The sequence below is a fragment of the Megalops cyprinoides genome, chromosome 3, assembly GCF_013368585.1.
Source record: "Megalops cyprinoides isolate fMegCyp1 chromosome 3, fMegCyp1.pri, whole genome shotgun sequence".
NCBI classification, from domain to species: Eukaryota; Metazoa; Chordata; class Actinopteri; order Elopiformes; family Megalopidae; genus Megalops; species Megalops cyprinoides.
The window spans coordinates 46,547,646-46,565,637 of record NC_050585.1 but is presented as its reverse complement, the minus strand read 5'-3'; the positions used below and the strand labels follow the sequence as shown (position 1 = coordinate 46,565,637).

The 17,992-nt window shown below is 45.8% G+C and overlaps 1 protein-coding gene across 6 annotated transcripts in view; it reads left to right on the top strand.

Moving 5' to 3' along the window:
• The window catches only part of dbn1 (drebrin 1), a 63,169-nt gene that overhangs the window by 1,004 nt on the left and 44,173 nt on the right, over window positions 1–17,992 (top strand). The gene's annotated exons all lie outside the window — the stretch shown is intronic.

Sequence of the window (17,992 nt, the reverse complement as noted above, 5' to 3'; positions counted from 1 at the left end):
GGCGAGAGGTGTCAAGGTACTAGACTGTACTAGACCACGTACAATCCCTGCTCTTGCGTTTCTCTCATTCTGTCTTCTCAACGTTATACTGTGGAAAAAAAGTCACATGACTGAATCTACATTATGTGTATTAGGCCATCTATATTGTACATCGGCGTCACGGACAGGGCGGGCGGTGCACTTTTCTTCCTTTGTGCGGAGAGTGATAGCGCTGGCCCGTGTTATATTTTACTTGAATTCCAAAACCGTCGGCGGTGGGACCATATTTAAGACCATTTCTCCATATATACATATCGTTACATCTGTCAAAGACACAGCCACTAATAGAATTATTAATCAGATACGACTGGGTGACAGGCATCAGGACTATGAATTATGGGAAGAAGGGTGAGAGCACTAATGTAGGCCCACAGTGATGGATGCTCAGTGGACATGGGTGGGAGAGAAAGTCGTATTCTTAAGTACTGAGGGAGTTTTTTTTAATGTTTGTTGCATCACTCAGACAAAAAATATGTGCCACTATATGAGTAAATTTGTAAGCAAAGCTGTACACAGTAGATTGTGTTTGGTGTACACTGTAGTTACTACATGTATAACTGTGTGACAGTTCAACTGTTGTGTAAGGGTCATGTCTGTACAGACGCTAAGGCCATGCTTAAAAACATTATCAGTCAAATTGAAATAGAGAATAGGAGGTCCACACATAGATAACACCTTGGCATTGCTCATATAATTTTAAACTTTTCCTGATGAGTGTTTTTTGTTTTGTTTTAAACCCTTGTCTCAGGTAGCACTGGGTTTGTGGGTCATGAACAGTCTTCAAATTTATGGTACAGTTCAAGGATTGGCAATCAATCCTGTGACAGGATATATCAGTGTAATCTAATATTACTTTTCTGTTTATTAGTACATACTGATAAATATATTAATTTAAATACATATGCACAAATGTACAATAGCATAGATTTACAATCATCTAACGAAAAACATCAAAAGGTAGTAGATGTAGAAAATGTAGAAATCCATGTGCCTCATTATATAGCTCATCTCTATTTCAGAAGAGAGTGGTGTTCTGATTAAATATGGTCACAGGTAGGACTCCAGTTTTTTGGATCCTGATTAAATTCAAAAGCTGGAGTTTATAGTATTTTCATGACAGGTGGTGCCTTTTCAGGATGTTTGGCGTAGGGTGTTTCTTACTGCTAGCCAAAAGTTTCAATCTTCATCATCTCCTGCCTGTCTGTCCAGGCGGGACCTAGTGGGAAGGTTCCCCTTGCCCTGTGTAAAGCACAAGCCCAGTTTCTCTGATCCCCTACCTGGGACCTAACTGTTTGTGTGAGACACATGCCAAGGTTCTGGAACACTGGGTCAAGCTCTAACAGCAAAGGCGAAGCCTTGGGGAGCCTCGATTTCCATGTGCGCGCTAGCGTGAACTCTGAAATGCTGACTCCAGCTCTGTTTCCTCCTATGAGACAAGGTAGCTCACGCTCAGAGAAGCCTCCCGCAGGCCCAGATGGTCAGCTGAGGGAGTTTGGGATTGAGAGATTTCTAAGAAATGGACTACGTTTGCATCATATTACGGGAGTCTACTGAAAGGATTTTGGAAAGTGGTCTGGAAGATATCCTCCTCCATCCTGCCGATGATTCACCACGGAAGTACAGTTCACTCGCATTGTTGGATGGTGAATGTGACTCCAGGGCCCGCTGGTTCATCCAAGCAAATGGTTCACCCCTAACCATGGAAGGCTCGGTTTATAGGGCATGTTAAAATGTCAAGGCGACAATCACTGTAGGTCAGACCCATTTTATTTGTTTATTTATCAAATTATTGCAAATAATAGGCTGATAAGGCACACTGCCTTAGATATGCATCCATTACTCACACTTGGAGTGACATGAACAAAGGCGAAGCTCCCGGCCATCGTTGACCCCAAACTATTTACCCCCCCCCCACCCTCACCCCCCTCCCCAAACCCACCTCACCCCCCTCCCCACATCCACCTCCACCCTCCCCAAACCCATCTCACCCCCCTCCCCACATCCACCTCCACCCCCCTCACCATTTTGAGTCCTATCCCATCAGAAGGAGGCTGCTGTCCTTACCTACCACAATGCCCAGATCCAAAAGGGGGCATTCTACAAAACCGTGTTTGGTTTTTTACTTTTAAATAGCAATAATCAGCCTTCAAAGCATGAATTATATCCAGATAATTGACCTTCTCGCTTCACTGAGCAGCAGCGTCTTTGGTAGGCAGGGCTTAGCTTCCTCTTGCAGTCAGCTGGGATGTGACTGCGGCGTCTGCTCTGTTCGCCGCTCTGACCCCCCCCTCGCCCACCCCCGTTAAACCCTGAACTCGTGGAGGATTATTCATCTGCAGTCTCACCACACTAGCTTTACCAATCCGATGCCCATGCGCAGTGCGCTGTCAGAAAGCGATGTCTGCCTGAATGTTGCATGACATGACAGCGTTTTTTTTTTTTTTTTTTTTTTTTTTTTTTAATGAGATCATTCCCTTTCTCCCCCCGCCCCCCACCCTCTCCGCCTTGTCCAGAATAGAACTGCCCGCCTGGATGAGAAGCTTGAGAAATGTGAATGATGGATATTACTAAAGCTGGCTTCTTCCATTAAAATGAAGCTGAACTGTAGAGAGAACTCTCTGGGGCATCTGATAAGCACAGCTTGATGGATGGGCAGCAGTGGAGGCTCATGTATGCCTGAAGGGAAAAATTGTTGCCCATTTTTGGTTATTTTCTGTCAAACGCATACACATGCATGCATGTATGCACCCACCCACGCACACACATGCACATACATCACCAATATTTCATCTGTATGGCTGGTTACAAGGGTTACAACCCCTTGCCTCCTGAGTCTCTCAGAAAGTAATTACTATGTGGCTGATGTTTCCCGAAGGGCCTGGTTATTCGCTTCTTTACCTAATTGCCTGCGTTGAGTGCAGCCCACTGCCGGATCACAAAGCAAACGGCGGTGCCTGTTGTAATAAGGGAGTGGATTTGCAAAAAAAAGATGCAAACATGTGAATGGCTGTATAATGAATTCTGTAGGTGGGATGGAGTTTACTCCTGTGTGTGTGTTTTTTTTAAATCAGGCACAAAGAGAGTACAGTATCTCTCTGAGCTTCTCATCATAATCGCAGGTCAGGTTTCGGACACAGGAAGAAGCAGAGTGGGCACAGACCCTTCTCTGTTCGCCCCTAGGTAGCGCCTCTGGCTTCCTGTCTGGAAGCAGATGGAGAATATCCAGTCCCACAGCTGTGACCCCTCCCCCGAGATCATTACCTGCATCAATCACCGAGGCTGCATCTCGCCAGTTCTGACCACGCCTCTGCCTCTGTCTCAACACTGCTGCGATGCGGCCGTTAGATAAGGTTGCCGCGACATTATGGAAATGCTATGAAAACATCACGCACCAGGTGCGCTGACGCTGTTGCCTCTGCCGGCTTTTTTTTTTCCAGCGAGCGGACATTAATCACAGCAAATCGGCTCCGTTAAGGTACCGTTAAACACTCCCCCCCATACGTGTGGCCCATTAAGAACTGCTGTGGTATTAAAGGCCTTTCTTCCTGCGCACAGCATTGCGCCAGGGCTCTGACAGTGCTAGGCTTCCTTGCTCCGAGTAAAACATGTCAGTGCTGTTTACTTCCATCAGAGCCTTTACCCAACCTTCCCAAACCCCCCCCCCCCCTTTCCCCGGGCTCTTTCAGTGGTGGTGGAAATACAGCTCCATATGTACGTGAGAGCACAGTCTGAGGGAGTTGCACTGTGATGTAGCTCCCCCCCCACCCCCACTTTGTGCTGTGTAGTGTCCCAGTGGGGGCCGTGACCTCTTAAACGTCGGTTAGAAATACGAGAGTTTCGGATCCGAGTGTTACTGACCAGCCCGAGAAAGACGGACGATGAGGTGGTTTTGATTACAGGGGAGGAGACTCTGAAACACAGGCACGTGGGCAGAGAAGCTGGAGCCCTGGGGAAAGGCCTCCCACGGCTCTGCAGTCCTTTCTGTGGAGAGAAAGACGCCGGGACCCACTCACACTACGCACAGGAGAGTGTGTCTTCTGTTGCGCTCATCTGTTAACTACCAGGAAGAGCTCACTTATCGTTGGCCTTGCACGTGCAATTAGTCAGTCAAATCCGTGCAACAGTATGAAAATTCAATCACACATACATGCAAGAATATCTCTTTATAATGTAGCATTTTGAAGATGGAATGTTGTAAGACACACATAAAAAGGAATCTGACCTCCAAAAAAAGGACAGCACTAGAAGTTTCAAGGCTCAGTTTTCATTTCTAAATCAGGTTATAAAATTTGTTGAATTTTCCTGCCTGTTTCATGCCCAGTGCCTTTGAATGAAAACGAAGCCAGACAGGCGGCTGCTCATTCTCAAACTCATTTTATCACCAAGTGCTCCATTTAATGCTTTGAGGCTGACAACTAAGAACCTCAAATAATATAATATGCTAATGAGAGGTATCTTTTAGGGATCTCATTTACTCGCAGTTAATTGGACCAGAACTGTGTCTGATGTAGATTCTGGCTCTGCCACCTGACTGCCATTGTGTTAACAAGGTCTCAGCGTCAAGATCAGTCTGTCTGCCTGCCTCTTGCAAACTGTGAAGACGGAACTGATCTGGCTGGCTCCTGCTAAAATATTCTTTTTGTGAAGTAAAGGACCTTTTCCTCAGCGGAGGTAAAAGCTGGAAAGCAGACATGATCAAGCTCCCTCAGTCTGCCCAGGTTTTTTCCGACCGGCACACAAAGGGAGCTGGAGGCCTTTGAGGCTCTACAGCAACCCCCTAGACGTTTTTGCATTTGCTTCCCGCAGCCAAGAAAAGGGGGAAACCAGCAGGGGCACCATGAACCATAAGTCACATGACACGTAGGAAAGAAAAAAGAAAGCAACAGTAACTTAACAGAAATGTGTCATTGGTAAGAAACCCATATGTCATCCAGGGGAGGGAGCGTTTCGCACGTATCTGTTCTGGGCTCTCCTTGCATCAGGGTGGCTGTTCTTCTCGCTGGTCGATTTTTCCAGCACGGGTTACAGTAGCGTAATTGTGAGCTGTGGTCAGAAACGTCGCATTTTCTTCAGAATGGAATGTTTGCCCATAAAATTGAAAGGCATGACTCTGATTTAGAGCAGCCACTCTGCTGAAAAAAAGACATCTGCTATCAGTGAACGTAATGTGGTGATCTACTTTGGGAAAAATGCAATTATGAAGTAAATAATTGATTGGAGCACACACACACACAGTGTGGCTCTTGTCACTCTTCTCTGCTGAGAAACAGGGGTTTATTGTGAGGGAGGACTGCACATGGCCCCTCTCCCCTGTTTCTGGGGTTGGAACATTCGGTGGAGCGCAGTCTGGTATCGATGGAGATGTCTGGATGTCAGAGGCGACCAATGAAACGCAGTGCATAGGGCTGCAGACAGTAGTAATTGAGCTGGCCTGGATCTACTCACTTGGCTGCAGACCCCTGGTATTAATGAAACACAAACATGTCCACCTCCCAGCACCTCATAAGATCAGAAATACAGTGGTCCTAATGTTAGTGCGAGCAGGTCTCTTCAGCTCGTGAGATGCAGCATAATTTGGAAATGTGAGCTTGCACATAAAGCTCTTGCAGTTTAATACTCTTCCCGGTGAAGACATTATATACATCCCTCCCAACATTTCTTCAAGAAGAGCCCTCACTGGGCCTAGAAAAAGGCCAGAAAATTCCACATTGTGGATTTAACAGCCTGGTTCACGAGCATCATCAAGGCACAGGCTAAAAGTCTCCAGTCTTTAAGGGCAAGAGCACTGGCATTTGTATTCTCTTCAAGGCTGTCAAGAGCTCTGCATTTATTGGTGTTCAGGTCAGGATACATTTTGAATTCTGCATCCCAATTATCGTGCAGAGACATAATTAGCCGTGAAATGAGAGCCCGTTCAAGAAAAAGCTGGTCTTTTTAAGGCAATCCATTAGCTGAGATGCATAGCTAATGTAACCGTGAGCCTTTCCTCATGTGTGGGCCCGCAAAAGAAGACAAGATGATCTGCATGCATGGAAGGTCTCAAGCTTCCCTTGAATATTTCCTCCATTTATATCGCTATTGTACGATGGCTGCGTGCTCCTGGTGGTTATGCATGACTTTTCAGATTAGCACCAGACACTGACTAAAGTGTGAGGCATCGTCACAAGGGCCAGATGTACTGTTCAACTGGGTCTCGGTGTGATTTAACTGTGGGCATTTTGTCATCTCTCATCTGTGCTTTGTTCTGTTTATTGGGAGTACGAAGTGTGCTTTGATCTTAAGATGGAAAAGAGATCGCAGAAGGAGCTGGGCATCCCCCGTCACGCGAGCTTGAAAGAGCAATCAGGGCAGTGCGGTAATCAACTCCCACAACAGATGCTGCCCATTTTTAGGGTCGATTATGATGTCAGCATGTTTAATCTATTCTAAACGAAAGCGCTCTGTAACATGGCAGATAACGAAAAGGGTTTTTTTTCCCTCACAAAACATGAGAAATAATTCTACTCGTCCCATGTCTCCGGGTGTTACACGGAGCCTCCTTTCTTATAAGGGAGTGTTTATGCCTCGACGAGGATTACTCGTCCGAATGGAATTCCTTGCGGGCCTCCCATACTTGGTACATCTGGCATTTCCCCCCTTCAGACTGTTAACTGTGCTCATCAACAATCCGCTCTGTGTCTCTGACATCTGCGCACCTCAGGTGAGGGGGCTCATTCTCTGGGGCTGATGGGTAGGAGTAAGGGTCCTTAATAAACTTCTGGACACTTCCTGGTGGAAGCAAGAGCGGCAGTAATGCAGGGTTTTAGCAGTTCCCTCCCCATTTTAGGTGCGCCATGAAGTCTTTGTAAGTAATTATCCAGCAAGTAAACAGTATCTCTCCTACGGCAGACATCTTGCCTGTGATAAGTCCTGGCTGTTGTGATAGCAGAACAGATGGTTTCATTTCAACGATATGTTTCTCCTGATGAAGTCACTCCGCGATTCAGTACAGCAAGAGATATTATTGATGATATGTGCATTCTGTCTTGAAATGTAATTAAAATAACACCATATCATTCTTCAACTTGCATTCGAAAATATATGAAGCATTTTTATTGATCGCTGATAGTGCCGTTAAGCTGACCCTGCACTTGTGTACTGTGCGGTGTTGATTATTGATGCTGGGTTGAGGTGGTTTGAGGTTGCATTTCCCGGGTTTTCTGTCATAGTATTTTAGGTGATTTCACCAGCCGCCCTGTTTCTGTGACTTCCCCTCAGGAAATATGTCTATATGTCCAAAATACACTAAGCTCAACCCTTAGGTGGCAGCTCCTGGACTGCCCCTGTATCAGAAAGCTCTTTGTCCTGCGGTCATTTCTCCCCACGAAATCCCTTTTCTTTGATGTCTTTCTCGGAAAGGAGGATGCTGCTTATCAGAAGTGATTTCTGTGCCCCGTGGTCTGGTCATTTCCACCCTGTGCTGTGTCCAGCTTTGTCTCGGGTTTCAAGATCCCTCAGAGTGGCTCCAAAGAAGCAGAGAATCTGCTGAGTCCAATATCCGCAGCTTTGATATTCATGAATGCAGGCGTCTGTACCTGCTGTTAAAAACACACAGAAGCGTGGCTAATTTTGGAGGATTTTAAGTGAAACAATCTTTTGATGTGTAATTTGTGGTAAAAAAAACAGCATAAATCAGCTTGGGCTATGACTGATGCAAAATTATTTAGCTATATGTAGCAGAACTGAAATTAGTAGCTTGTGTGAGTCCTGCGTAAGGCCAGAAGGGTAGCAGGTAGCAGAGTGGTTTCAGCGGTCATGTCACTCCCTGAGACTTGATTAGCTAGCGTTGTTGCCGATAGAGGTATGGGCAAACTGCGTTTAGCTCAACTGGTAATGACACTGGCTGTTAGGGTTTAGCTGACCATCGAGAACATCAGTTGGAAACTTGCTTGCAAACGGACCGATTTCACACCCGTTACTTGTAGATATGTGCTTATAGATTATAGATACGTGCACTACATCAGCATGCGTGATTTCTCAGGTCTTTTAGGGAAAGGCATTCTTAGCCATGTGTGGAAACAAATGGAGTTTCTTCGCACAGTCCACTGTCCAGGGCACCTCTGTAATTGTAAAGACAGAAACTGGATCATTCTTAATCATATTCCAGACCAGAAAGAACTGACCATATGTTCAATGGAATGGAGAAATGCAATCAAAAGTTGAATTATTGAACATTAATGTGCCAGACACCCTAGCCAGAGGTATAATGTAATAATGTGTTTCTCATTTTTTTTGGTTTACCAGAGTGTATTAGAACACCAGAGTGTTCTTTTAAACTTTTAATGATAGAGTATAGCTATTGCTGACTCCTGGTACTTTTTTTCCTTTACCGGAACCAAAATTTCTTTCTCCAAGGTTTTGGTTTCTGAGATTGGAAAAGAAGTTGTAGGATTATGTATTTTTATTTTTAATTTGCTCACTTTGTCCAGACAGTTGGCTGTGGCCCAGAGCATAGCTTATTAAAACATTATAGGGAAAACCATAGGGAAAGTGTTGCATTTGCAGCCTAACACTTATCCCCTCCAAAAAAAATTATCATCACCCAGTGAAGGAATTTTTTTTTATTATATTACTGTCTGGCTGCTCTGTGCAGTGTTGTGATATAGAAGTGTGTTCGCACCTGTGAAATTCTACAGATACCGTGTCATTTGTCATCATTTTCATATGCAAGCAGAGGACCGCTGCAGTGGAGTGGATGTGATTGAAATGTACCCTGCTCCTGTAACTGGAAATCATTCAATTCCCTAACAAGATTGCAAGCGGGAATTCTTCCAGAGGGTGGGAATTTTTGTAACTCTGAAGCAGGTCATTTATCATGCCCGTGGCATTCCCTAGGAGAGGCTAAATGAATATTTATCTTGCTAAGTTAATACCTGAAGTGGATTGTTTGTCTCTCTGCCATCTGTCAAAATGGCAGAGCCGTTTTTTGTGTTATTAGCCATGTGTTAATGATTCATGTTTTCTGTGCCTGCATTTTACGTAACCCCCCCCTGAAAAACCCTAGGCATTTCCCCATGTGCATTCTCCCTTGTGGTTCCCCTTGCATCCTTTACAGTAATCATGGCAGATATGCAGGTTTTTTTAAAATGTTTTCTCTCATTCCGTGCAGAGGAATGTGTAACGTGCGTGCATCCATTGAACGGTAACAAATGGATTGACTTGGATTCAAGATGAAAGCACACAACTATCCAACATGTCTGCTCAGAAGACTCAACCCTTGGTTCCCTTCCGTAGTCAGACATAATATAGCGTTCTCTCAGCACCAAATATGGTTCTATTCAGATATATGATTTATGAGTGGGCTGTGGTGAACTGAGATTATATGCTGAATACAGTTGCTTTTGGTCTCTATTGTATTTGATGAGGCAAAAACCATTCAACATTTGCAGACTATTTGGAATTCTTTCCAGGATTTTTTTAGCTCCCCCCCCCCCAGTTGGTATGTTGGTAAATGAATCCTTGTGGCACACGTGATTTACTCTTTAAAAAAGTGCTTATATCACCGCGCAGTGCAGTTCAAATGTGCTGCTCATATGTTGGTAGATCAAGCTTAGGGATTTATGGCATGAGTGTAATGATTTTGGAGCGTGGGAGGGAGCTTAATCCTTGGAAGGACTATGGGGAGAGGGGGGCTGAACTGATCTGAACTGGCTGCTCATTGTCCAAGGACATCCTTGAGCGAAATAGCCGAAAGACCAGGCCTTTGAGACCAGGTTGGCTCTGATGGGTTTGGGGATTGCACCTCTGATTACAGTTTAACCCAGCACCCAATGCCCGTGCCTGTGGCCACCGCACGATCGGTGCTCGACAGTGCTCAGTGGTGCGTCTGTTCTTATCCTCAGCCCTGTGGGCAGCCCGTCATTAGCCGGGCTGTGTGGCTCCTCTGCGCCTCCACTTCAGGGAGCTGCTTCGAAACCTCCCCACGTTTCTCTCGGCAGACGGGAGGTGAAAGCCAATGCCAGAGGTGAACCCGGCGAGCTTACTCACCACTATGGGGCTATTTTCGGCAGCGCCAGCAGCAAGGGTTTCGTATAGGAAGGGTAACAGTTGTACCACCTTGTGTACTGAACAACCCCCCCCCCCCCCCCCCCCCCCCCCCAAAAAAAAAACAAAAAATTTAAGGCCCTGAGATGTTTTAGCTTGTTGCGGTCGTCACGTTTTTGTAACGGCTCCCTGGCCCTGCAGAATCTGCAGTCGCAGCAAGGCCCGTCCTCCCCTGCGGTCCATCTGGCTGTCTGCTCTGCCCTCTGCCTCTCTCTCATCCGGAATAACACCATGCGCTCTGATTAATTCTCAATCCCGGAGACCAGAGGAGTTTACCGTCAGCTGATGCTGAGGATTAGGGGATGAGATCATCCAATTCTAAAGCACTCCGACTAAATGCCAAAAAACACAATGTTATCATTCAAATTATATCCGCCCTCTGCACGGAGCAGTTTTTTTTTTTGGTGTAGGTTTCTCAATATTTCAGAGGGCAAAGGAGTTCCATTAACCTTGTAACCCATGTCATGTACGAAATAACCATATGTGATGTGTTATATTTTTTGTCATATTTTTAAATGCAGCAATATTGAACGTCATTTTATGTAGATGTTTAGTGTAGATTCCCTGAATTATTTCATTTGCCCCTTAAAAAGAGGAGAAATACATGATGCAACTTATTCTGATTTGTTTTGGAATAATGAGATCCACACACTGTGATAATTGCTTGTTGCTGTGAGGTTTTACTCCCCCTGTTTTGTGGAAAAAAGGCTTATTATAGATAAAGATAAATAGATTTAGATTGGTGACAACATTTATGAAAGGCCTGTTAACGTGAAGCATTTGCGTTCCTTTTATAAAAATATTTATCGCCTTTCCACACTGTAGGTGTAAGTGATGCACCACCTGGGCATTGGATATCTGCAGGAAATGCATCGCATATCTCCTGCTGTGCAGTCTTATCTAACATGGGTGCCTGGTGCACAAAATGGAGGTCTGTCGTTCAGCCATTCCTGACAAATACAGTCTCTCGTGTGAGGTGGCTGTGATGATGATATCTTCTGGCAGGGCAGAAGATATGCACATTTTCCTGTTGAAGGAGCGTTCCTTGAGCGTTCTTTTAATGTTTGCGTAAGCCTCAGGCGGCTGCGACGCCTTGCAGGAAAACAAATGCAGATGGTGACGTCAAAGGCAGTCAAGGTCTAACGCTGGCAGGGGGAAAGCAAGCATGACTTATTAACACGTGTGCATAACTTATTAGCACAGACATTAAATATGGATGTGGCAACAGTCCGTCGTCACATCCTCCTGTGATAACATGGCCGTGTTTGTTGAGAAAACTGCGGTGACGATACAGAAGGGACCCTTTTTTGGCAGACCTGTCATGACCGCAGAATGAATTGAGCTGTTTTGAGCCAGTTTGTGGATGGTTCCATCAGCTTCTCCCGCAGGGCAGGATTTGGCATGGACGCTGAGTACACACCATAGGGAAGCCAGCTCCGTTCACTGCCGGAAGCCAGACAAAGGAGGGTCTGATTGGGATCGGTGTGCTCTGTGTTTCCCCTTCGCCACCACCTCACTCAGCTGGTTATAAAAGCCTGTGGAAGACTGCACTGGGTCTTTCCTGTTGAAAGAGTGTTTTTACCTAAGCTTGATTCTGCAATACTGTTGGTTGGAGCCCAAATTCCTGGCACTGGAACCTTAAACAATTTAAGAATTATGGGCTGAGATTTAGGAGACATCAGTGTGGTTTGTGTGTATGTACGTGACGAATAAAGCGTATATTTCAGCTGTTTGATATATGGGGCCAGTATCTTCCTGATTATACAGACATTAGCCAATCACACATTCTATATGGTAAATATTCAGGTTAAATACTTGTTTTCTCCTGTACTGTTTAAGGTCACATTGCTTTAACTTAAAGCCTTAATCTCGTTTAGTTTGACTCGTGATGGGAATGGCCTTTTTTTCTCAAAAAAGGTCATACAGTACTTACTTCTTTAATTACCTCTCTCACTCATGGTAAGGCTTTGGCATTACCGTGTGCCACAAGCAGGAAACGTGGCACTTGAATGGTGACAAAATGAAGAAGCTGGTGAATTGCATGCTGGGAATGTGCCATTTGGCCCTTGCCGGTTCAGTTCCTGCCTGTTTTTAATTCTTGTGTGAACAGAGTGGGCACTGTGAAAGGATCAGTGAAATGGAAGCCAACCTGACGCTTCCACGCCCTGAAGCAGACTACAGTTACTGAGCTGGGGAGCTTTTGATATGAGAGCCATGTCAAATTTGTTCCTTCAGAGACAGGAACTGGAAAACCCCTGCAACAAAAAACAGGATTTTACTATCCGCTGCAACCTTAAAGCCATGTATATCAGCTGCGGTCAACTGATATTTAACTCCACATCCTTTCCCCCAGATCCAGCCTCCTACATCTGTAGCAAGACGGAACATGCCAGCACATATGCACTCAATGTGTGTATTTCCATTAAATAATAAAGTAGAAGTCATTTTAGTAATATTACATTACATTGCTTTTTCATGAGGGATTATTTGATTAGTCACAATTAACACTTGAAATTGTTAAAACAAACAACAAGCAAAAAAGATAAACTGTATTTGATAAAGAGGAACAGATTAACACATTTGCAGCCTTTGGCACAATGTGATTGCAGCCTTGTTCTTATTGGTGGAACTTTTTCACAGTCTCTGACTGTGCTATCTCCCCTGCTTGCTGTTATTATTATTATTATTTTTACCAGTGCTATGCAAATTGGCGAAACAACGTCCTTACAGCGATCAAAGATCAGGGACAAAGCAGTTTGTCTCATTTGTGCGGGCGTGAAGGTGTCGGAACATTCGCTGGCACTTAGCGCCCAATCAGGGCAAGTCTGTGCCGTAAAACAAAGGATTATGAGACATAATCATGTGATATTGGCCCTGACATGTCGTATTTCTTTAAATGAACATGAGCTTGATAGAGCTTTTGCCAGTGCCTTTCTTTAGTGAGACCCTCTGCGGTAGTGACACATAACACAGATAGATATGATGGATAAAGATTTTTGTTCTGATGCTGCAGCCTATTCTGTCTATAGAGTCAACAGCTGAGAGGCAACTGAGCTCTTGGTCCTGCTTTGTGGATCAATGCTGGTAGGGGCTAAGTATGCCCGTGAGTGAGAGAGAGAGTGATGGGAGGGGGGAGTGAAAGAGGGAGAGGAAAAAAAAGAGATAGGGAGGGAGAGAGTGAGAGGAGAGAGAGACAGGGAGGGGAGAGAGAGTGAGCCTGCAGTTTGCTGAGGTAAGCACACTGAGATGGCAGAGTGAGGGCGGGGGTTGTGGTGATGGTGTAGGGGGGTGGGTGTGTGTGGATGCAGTGGATGCACAGAGGAAATCTGGATGGGTGCCTCACAGAACAAAGCCCCCCCCCCCCGCCTGGCCACGTCCTCTGGCCTCAGCTCTCCGGTGTTGGCTTGGTGGCTGCTTCAGGCTGCCTCGCGTGTTGCCAGCTTTGCCCTGCTGCAGAGAGACATAAGCCTCTCAGCCGGAGCCAAGGCTGCTGAAACGGATGCCTCTCACAGCCTGCTCCGCGTGGGCCGCCTGCGTTATGCGATACGGAGCCTTCGGTGCTCCGCGCCAAACCGGTGCCTTCTCCCGACAGCCGCCCGAGTCGAGGCCACGCTATCGCACCGTATGATAGTGTCGCTGTACGTCTGTCCGCTTGTTTGTAGTAACGAGGGAAACAAATCTTTGCCTGATAGTGCAGGGCAGGTCCCCTCATTCTGTTCTGGCAGAGGAACTGGACAGGAGGAGGTGTGGTGTTTTAATATTGTAGACACAAGTCATCCTGCAAGCCTCATCTCTGTACTAGATATGTGTTTCTGTGAGTGTGTGTATGGGTATTTGTGTGTGTGTGTGTATATGTATGTATGTACTATACGTATGTTTGTGTGTGTGTGTGTGTGTTTACTGTATGTGTGTGTATGCATATATAAGTGTTGATATTATGTTTGCATCAATGTGTGTGTTTCTGAAAGCTGTGCTCGCTCTCTATCTGGATGTTGGCCGTGTATTTGGGACAGGAGGACACTGCTAGCTGATACTTACTTGAATACTATCTTCCTGCTCTTTTTACATGCACCATCATTGATTTCATTCTGTCCTTTAGGATTTATGTTGTATGTTCAGGCTAAGAGGTATTGCTAGCGTGTGTTGACTGCCAGTTCAACAAATCATTTCATTTGCTCTGACAGCTGACATAAATCAGTCAGGCTTCTATCCCCAGTTGCTTAAATTTATTCCTCCTCCTAAATATTTAAAACGATAAAAAAAATAAATCCGCAATTGGAAGTAACCAGTGAATTTCAGCCCATGCAAGAAAAAGTATGACTCAGAATCTTAAAGCCACCCTTCAGTCATTCCTAGCAGGAAGGCACTGTACAAGCTCTCAAGTCTCATATATGCGGTCCATAGGCTGATCATAGTGCACTGTAGATGACAAGAAAGACTGAATTTAGATAGAGAATCTGGTGACATTCTATGAGTGTACTGTCAAAGGATTAGAAGCCAGGGTGAGGAATACAAAGACTTGCAGACAGATAGACAGATGGACTAACAATATGGAGAGATGTCTTCAACTGTTGATCTTGTGAGCGAACCTCTCCAATTGGTATCATGTTATTGCCAGCCCAAAGATGCTATAAGTGACCAACAGAAGAGCTCTTCTCATACATTTTCAAAAGGCTTGCAGTCTGTAATGCAGTAGAGTCAGACCTAACTGCTTTCCTGGTATCAGTCAAGTAATTCCTGCAACCCACCATGTTTGTGTGTTCAATTTGCACTTTGCACCCGCAGCGATTTTCTATTTTGAGCTTGCGCTGGTCCTTAGGGGAGCACACAGTGTAGGCCTGTTGGGTTTGTTAGATAATGACTCAGGTACCATGAGCTGCTTAGGTACGTTTCAGCCCTTTGGGTGAGCACTGCCATTTTGGGTCACCTTCCACCCCCTGTAACCCCTGTGCAAACCGGTCATAACTGGTACGAGGGTGAGGGGAGAGTTCGAAATTAGTCCTCCTCCTTTCTGCTCACTGATAGCGAGTCATGCACGAATATTGCCATCAGCGTCTCAAGCCTGGGGAGTGGTTGGATTTGGTTCTGCGCCGAAATTAATTAATTTATCTAATTAAGAGCTCTGGCCTAAGGAAACAATGCGGACCCCATGGTACTCAGAGCCTGGGAGCAGGTGGAAACTGTTAAAGTGGGTGTTTAGCGTCTCCGTTCTCTGAACCGCGGCGCGTGTGGAGCTATTTTTCATCAGAGGTGATAGGCTGTGAAAAGGAAATCTGTTTGGTGGTGATCTTGTCAACGCGAGGGTGTGATTAAGGAAGGAAGCGGATGCGTACAGGCCGGCGGAGGATAAGCGTTCCCCCGGCTAACCCGTGCCCCTTTGCTCTCGAAATGTGCGTCTGTGTGGGAGTTGTGTGTCTGCGTTCGTTAAACGTGAGAAAGGGGAACTGACAACACTGAAGGGCGGGGTGTCGGTCTGGGATTTCCACTGGCAAAAACAATACAAAAACCAACAACCAAGAAGCAGTGTCGCCTGTGAGGAAATGAGCCGTTCTCAGTTCACAACAGACATTATAGGCAGTGACCTCACTTTACTCTGTTTCATTTGCGGAGGCCCCTGACTCCGACATATGGCGGCCTTTTTATTCTCCCATCGCTGCTTTCAATACCCACTCTAAACCTGTCAAAGGGGATCAATAGGAGTGTGCAGTAGAACAGGAGAAGTGCTCCTTGTTTGATAGAGTCAGCCTCCCTTGCCCCGCCTCCTCTTCCTCCTCAGCCCAGCTGTTGGGTGGGCAGCCTGCTGTGTGTCTCCATAGGAATGGCACTGTAGGGACTGCTGAGAGATGGAGCGCTGTTAGTCTTGGACGGCACGCCATCCTGCCCTCGGCAGTGACCTGCCGGATTTTGGATACCCTTGTTGAGATTCTCTCTCATGAGGCTGTTAGCTTCTTTAGCTATGTTACGTTAGCCTCTACCTGTGCAGAACAGGATACGCGTCTGTTGAGTCTGGGAGCCCCCCCACCCCCACCCAGGGGCTTCATTAATCAGGGACTTGAGAGGAGCAGACGGTGAGTCCTCTTTCTCTCGTCCCCTATTTTACTCTGTGTCGCACATCCCAGGTCTCTCCGCGACCTATTCCCTGAAGCTCTCGGAGCGTCCCAGTTACAGAGTCTGCACGGGAGTTTCCCCGCGTATGAAATATACACATTGCAACGACCTCCCTGATATACATGGAAGTGTCCTTGTTGCACTGGCTGGAGATGACAAGCTGATGGGTCTGTCACTGGATTCCTGGTAGCGTAGGCGGGTTAGAAGTTGGGGGTGGGGGGTGGGGGGGTGGGCAAGGCGTTTTCCCAAGCAGCAGCTGAAAGACAGGTGAGATTTATTTGTCATTTCTCATAGCAGCAGCGTCCCCAGGCCCCACCCAGGTCCACCCAGACGACATGTGCTTCAGTCGTACTGTTGCTGCTGAAGTGGCCGAGGGTGGGGGGTTGGTATGCCAGCATCAACATGGCACAATGCATGGGAGAGGCTAAAATGGACAGAGCTGCTGCAGGATAGGGGAAAGCGGGGAGCCAGTTAAACTGCAGTGGTCTGTAGCTTAGCAGCAGTGGATTCCAGCCCTGGGATTCGTCATATGAAACCATTTCATAATAAATGCCTTTCTCTCGAAAGACCAGCCCAGGAGCCAGACGGGCAGTTGCATTAAGAGTAATCCTGGCTACATTTTTGGCTTAAAACATTAACCCTTTTACACCCAGGCTTAGTTTAGCCTTAAGCAGGCCATATGTTTGCATATCCAGGTATGGCATCTGATCAATATTTTTGCGTAATTTTTTTTTTCCACCAAAGCAAAAACATTTAACACTAATTACATCATTGTCATTTAGCAGGCAGTCTTATCCAGAGCATAATAACGTTCATTGAACTGGATGGTTACTGAGACAGTTGTGTGTTAAATACCTTGCCCAAGGGTACAACAGTAGTGCCACAGCAGGGAATTGAACCAGCAACCTTTGGTTACGAGTCCACTACGCCACACTGCTGCCCACTGGTACTGTAGTTACTGTTCTCCAATTGAACATTCCCTGACTACTTAAATACTTTTTTTGCATTGAATGGAAAGCACAGAAGCTCAAATGAAACTCACAGTTGCTCTCGCAGTGCGGATACTGTGTCAGTAGCCGAGGGGAATCTGTGTCAAGAATGGGGGGGCGGGCGGATGCTGAGTCAGACGCACCCCTCTTTTCCCCACAGGAAGTTCCCCAGCAAGCGGGAATGTACCCTACTTACCTTAATCTGTTGGGTCCTTCAGGGCTCCAAGTGAAGACATTAATGTGTTTCTTCAGTAGAACCCGTTTTGTGGTTAGAGAACATCGATAACCTGTAAAACTGATTTCCTTAACCGGGTCACCCCATTAAAAGTGTCTGCCTGTGAGATGAAAAAAAGATGAGAGGGGCACATGGAAAAATACTGATAAATCTCTGATTCCCCACATCAGCGGGGCTTTCTGTAGGATATTATGAATCCATTTGGAATTTACTGCTGGGTTATCATAATGTTATTTTTTCTCAATTTTGCAATATTTAATTAGGTTTGGGAGTCGTCTTACCAATCAGATTTCCCTGAAGGCCCATCTCGGTACTTCCTGTAAAATTCACTCTTTTTTTCTCATGTGACAGAAATTTCCAATCAATGGCCTATTTAGAAAGGCTGCCCCATGTAACCCTTTCACATGTTGCATTTTTAAACCAACAGCCAACAACATTTCAAATTAGGCAAAGGTTCATCTCAGCCCCCTTTTACAGTTAACGGCCCTTTGCAATTCAGCGCCAGAAAGTAAAAGGTAAAATAAAAGACATTCATTTC